The sequence below is a fragment of the Gekko japonicus genome, unplaced genomic scaffold, assembly GCF_001447785.1.
Source record: "Gekko japonicus isolate JY-2015 unplaced genomic scaffold, Gekko_japonicus_V1.1 scaffold1493, whole genome shotgun sequence".
Taxonomy (NCBI): domain Eukaryota; kingdom Metazoa; phylum Chordata; class Lepidosauria; order Squamata; family Gekkonidae; genus Gekko; species Gekko japonicus.
In genome coordinates, this window is record NW_015160256.1 from 333,249 (window position 1) to 339,067 (window position 5,819).

A 5,819-nucleotide genomic window follows, 5' to 3' on the forward strand; every position below is an offset into this window, starting at 1 on the left:
TCATCTTTCCTAGTGCTGACATCCAAGGTCCCCGAGCTCCCCCCCCCTCATATCATGAAAGATTTCTGATGCAATTCCAGCTACCGAGGATATTCCATCCTTTACAGGGATTGCTCAGCCATTCGTATTACAGACAGCCAGACACCTTGCTGAGAGTTTGGAAATACTACCCAGCAGTCAGGGTTCAACCTTCAGGAAGACTGCGTCAAACTGAGATCCACTAGACCCCTTCTGAGTGGGCACTAAGTTGTAATTTATTGGTACAAATTTCTGGGAAGAAAAAAAGAAAGGAAGGGTAAAATTACAGGAAATGTAATTGACTCACAGTACTATCTTAAACACCCCAACCTGAAGGCTGGCCCAGGCTAGCCTGATATTGTTAGATCTTGGAAGCTAAGCAGGGTTGGCTCTAGCTAGTACTTGGATGGAAGATCACCAACTAAGCCCAGGGTCACTATACAAAGGCAGAGAATGGGAAACCACCTCTAAACATCTCTTGCTTTGAAAATCTTTTGAGGTCACCATAAGTTGGCTGCAAACTTGAAAGCACTTGTCACCACCACCAATATCCTGAACAAAAGTAGGGATGGGCATGAACCAAACCACGGAGCAAAATTTGTCATGAATTTTGCTGTGTTCATGGTTCACAAATCAAAGCTCATGATGGGCCTACTGTCACAAGCTTCCACAAACCTTTAAAGCAGTTTGTGGCAGTTCATGGCAGTTTGTGGATAGAGCAGAAAGCAGGGGTTTAAAGGGACTCCAGGTTCCTTTAAACCTCTGCTTTCAGTTCCCCACAAAAGCAGCTGAACAGTCGGGAGCAGCCTGCTCCTCACTGCTCAGTTGTTTCAAGGTTTCTGCAAACCCCATTTAAAGGGACTGGGGTTTGCAGGGCCGCTTACCAGTTCAGTTCACCAATGAAGCTCCTGGTTTGATTTGGTTCGTGGTTTGGCCATGAACCACGAACTGACACAAACAGCATTTTTCCAGTTTGTGCCCATCCCTATACAAAAGTTACACACTTGTGTCACTCCAGATGCTAATTTTCTAGCCTTCAGCATTTCTCCTCTGTTCTAATCTAGCTGATTACAATGTGCATTGTACCTCTGCCTCCTGAGTCCCTTCCTTGCAATACCCCTCCCAGCCTCTGACTGGGATATAAGAACTCAGAGGTCTCCATTCCAACTTGTATCTGACAGAGCTGTGGCTCTTGAAAGCTTATACCCCCAAAAATTGTGTTGGTCTCTAAGGTTCGACTGGACTCAAATCTAGCGACACTTTCCAAAACCATTAAAGCCAGTGGACTCAGAAAGCCTCTTAAAAGCTTATACCCCCAAAATTGTGTTGGTCTCTAAGGTTTGACTGGACTCAAATCTAGCGACACTTTCTAAAACCATTAAAGCCAGTGGACTCAGAAAGATTAACTCTACTTAGGATTGCACTGTAAATCAACCCTTCAAGGACTTGCATCTATCTTATGAAAATGAGAAGATATGTGCGTGCTCACAAAAGCTGATACCCAGCATAAAACACTCTTGGTCTTAAAGGTGCCCCTGGACTCAGATGTTGTTCTGCTGCTTCAGACCAACATGGCTACCCACCTGAATCAACCTAAGAGCCACATAGCCAAATATGACCATTAGCCAAACATGGTAGCTCATCAGGAGTTCAGTGATCCTTCTGCTGCAGAGACACATGAGTTTGTCAGACACTCGGCCAGTCACTGTCCATGGCTGATGGGATGCATTCACCCAAGTACAAAGTCATAGTGGTAGCAGCTGTTCTTACAGGTTGTCACTCTTACTGGCAGTGGTGTGGAAGATTATTTCCTGTGGCAGCTTCCCACATGACACCAGTAACAATGCAAAGCGGAAACCACATGGGGGTGGGGTGAAGGATACAGTAGGTTGGGAAATTCCTAGGGATTTGGGGATAGAGTCATACTGTTTGATGAACTATTCTTCTGCATCCAAGCATCTTGAAGAAGTCTAATTTTGGGAAATGCACACTTACATGGTAGAGTCTCACAACAGCCCCCCCCCCCGCTAACTTCATGGCATCACTACTGACATTTTGATACTTTGTGTGGAGAAGGTGGTTTCTATTTGTGTCCAGTGCCAGACTAATGCTGTCCCTTAATGGCTGTCTGGATCCAGATATTATCTATCACTGTCTAAAATGTGAAGCTGAAATTTGGACCCGGGGGGGAGAATTCCCTTAATTTGCAGTCCTTGAAAATTTCATGCCAGTTGTGACCTGAGAATGTGGTTGCTATGGAAAGCAATGGAGACAATTACCCTAAGGGATTAATATAACAAACACACTATACGATGATACAGGAGAACCCAAATGTGGACTTGGATCCAAAGTTTTTTCATCACAGTGGAAGTTATGCTAGTGGGACAGCACTTCTGTTTGTGGAATAGGAGGTGGCGATTTCCCACTCTTACTGCAGACCCCCAGTTTGTCCCCCCCATGATTTCCCTGAAGGTCCTTTGACCCCAGAAGTAGAATTGCATGGTGTCCAGTGGGTTGTAGTAGGAAAGGAGGAGGCTATGAAGTCCCACTTTGTCAGCTTCACCCCTCTGTAACTAAGCAGTATCCATTTTGAATTAACAAAATGTACCCCCCCCAAAAAAAAAGTCCGCATGGTCAAAGCAATGGTATTTCCAGTAGTCATGTATGGCTGTGAGAGTTGGACTATAAGGAAGGCCGAGCGCCAAAGAATAGATTCTTTTGAACTATGGTGGTGGAGAAGACTCTTGAGAGTCCCTTGGACTGCAAGAAGATCAAATCAGTCAATCCTAAAAGAAATCAACCCTGACTGTTCCCTGGAAGGCCAAATACTGACGCTGAAGCTCAAATACTTTGGCCACCCAATGAGAAGGGAGCACTCCCTGGAGAAGACCCTGATGCTGGGAAAGATTGAAGGTCAAAGAAGACGGGGACGGCAAAGGATGAGATGGTTAGACAGTGTCATAGATGCAACGAACATGAAATTGAGCAAACTTCAGAGGATGGTGGAGGACAGGAAGGCCTGGTGTGATCTGGTCCATGGGGTCGCGAAGAGTCGGACTCGACCAACCAAACCCAGACCTGGTTTATACATTTGACAAAGGGCCAAAATGTATGTGACATATGACGCAAATCCATCTCCATGGCATGTGGATCCTGTGACAGGGCCATTTCTGCTCATGAAAGCATCATTAGAAGAAAGTCTGAAGCCCCTTCTTCCCTCTCACATGGTTGGAGCTGTAAGGAACAACGGAGAACTTTTGCAATGTTAGTTCCTCCATGTTGTTCCCATGGAAAGCAATGGAAACAACTACCTAACTAATTAATGAATGTAAATACATGACCTTACTGGAGAGGTCTGGCCAGCCCAGCCTCACCAGATCTTGGAAGCTAAGCAGGTTTGACCTAGGTCAGTATTTGGATGGGAGACCACCAAGGAAGTCCAGGGTTGCTACGTAGAGGCAGGCAATGGCAAACCATCTTTGAACATCTCTGGCCTAGGAAACCCTATGGAGTCACCATAAATTGGCTGCAACTTGACAACACTTTACACCACAACGCACACAGCCCTTTGGACATATGACTGAGATTCAGATTGGACACCCATGACCCAACAGAAGGAGGAAGGAGGAGGAGGAGGAGGAGGAGAGATTGGATTTATGCCCCACCCTTCACTTGGAGTCTCAGAGCGGTTTACAATCTCCTTTCCCTTCCCCTCCCCACAACAGACACCCTGTGAGGTAGGTGGGGCTGGCAGAACTCTTTCAAAGACTGCCCTTGAGAGAACAGTTCTGAAAGAACTGTGGCTGACCCAAGGGCATGCCAGCAGCTGCATGTAGAGGAGTGGGGACTCAAACCTGGATCTCTCAGGTCCCGATCAGACGGGTGTTTAGATCCGCCCCAGGCACTCGTGCCTGGTGGATCTAAAGGGATCGATTAGACAGCAACATCTGGGAAAGGTGCCACTTCCGTGTTCAGCCCGTTCAGCCCCGCCAGGGAGCCGTACTTTAAAGATACCAGTGAAAGTCCAGGGCTAATGCTTGCCAACGAGCCAATGGCAGACTTTCCCCCATCTGATTGTTCCAGCGTGCAATCCTCCCGTCGGGATGGTCTTACTCCAGACCATCCTGAACGGCTGCCATTTTTTAAAAAAAATCTTAGTGATATGGGCATAAATGCGTAAACATGCAACAGCTGCAGAGCTCTGCTCAAATGTTCCGGACCATTTCATGTTTCTGAATGGCCAATGAAATTTATGAACAAGTACACACTGAGGCGCAGATGCGCATGTGCAGACAGTTTTTTTAAAAACTGACTGCATGGCTCCTTCAGGTGGATGCTGTCTAGACAATCCACCGCGGAGTCCGCATGCAGTAAGGGGATTCACAGGGGAGCTGTCTGGTCATGCAACACCGGATTAAAAAGATCGAGATCAAATTAGAGCCGGGTCAATGGCAGGATTAGCTGCCCGTTTGAACACAGCCCCAGATTAGAGTCTGTGCTCTTAACCACTACACCAAACTGGCTCACATGCAATGTCCATTTGGCCTTGAAACTCATCAAGCACCAAGACTTTAAGGCACATCGGCAAGGATTATCAGTCTTCTTTATCACATAAAGGCACATTAGCAAGGATTATCAGTCTTCTTTATTTTATACCACTGCCTACTAGGGTAGGGTACCACATTGTATCCAAATTCACAACTGAACAAGAAAACAGAGAAACATTTTATGGAGTCACATAACTGATTTGAGGTGCATAGGTTGGATTTATTGGGGGGGATCCTTCATACTTTTTAAAACACAGAATAATCAAATAGAAACCAGAGAATAATCAAATAGAAAACAGAGAGGGGAGCGGTGGCACAGTGGGTATATCCCACTGTCTTAACATCCGAACTGTGTCAGTTCGAGCCCCGCGCTGGTGTGAGCAGCCAGCCTGTTGTCCCCAGCTCATCGTCCACCCAGCAATTCGAAAGCCTCGGCGAGTAGATAAAATGGGAACCACTCCTTAGAGAGGGTGGGCACACCAACTCCCCTCTGGGAAGGTGTTAGCTGTCGGTTGGGGATGTCGTGGTCCAGGATCCGGAAGGCGGAAGAATCTACTCGGCTACGAAAAATCCCTGCAGTGGGATGCTCCGGCCAGGCGGTGGCAGTGTGGCAACACGACATACGGGTCCTGAAGCCCCAACGTCATCAAGCCGGTCGACGCAGCCATTCGGGACATGACTGAGCCAAGCCAGAAACATTTCCACCGTGCAGTTACGGCGTGTGCAATTAAAATGAATTGTATGTTGTCTTCCCTATCCCCTATGAAACATTGTTAGTCCCCTGTCTAAAGAGTAACTGTAAATCACTTTGAGCCCACTTGTGGGGAAAGCGATTAATAAATTGAAAGCATTATTAATTTGTTTGGTAATAACTCCATATCATATAATAAGGTTCTGTGACCAAGGCTTGGCTTGTGTGGTAGAGGAGCAAGATGAATTCTCTCTGGACTCCATTCCAATATCTACTGAAAAGGAATTGCCTCAAGGCCCAACTCACATATTCTTCTAGCTCCAAAAGAGGCCTCATGCCATTCTCCCATTACATGAACTGACCTCTTTGGGGAATGTATCAACCGACAGAGTTTTTCTGGTATTTTTTCCTCTTTCCTTTTCAATATTTTCCAATGACTGGATGTATTTATCTCTTACTAATTTTATAATTTCATATTCATAACTGTTCTTCCCAAGTCCACTTATTTATACTCGCAAGCGGCGTGATTCATCTGCTGACTACTTATGTTTTGTTACATGAAG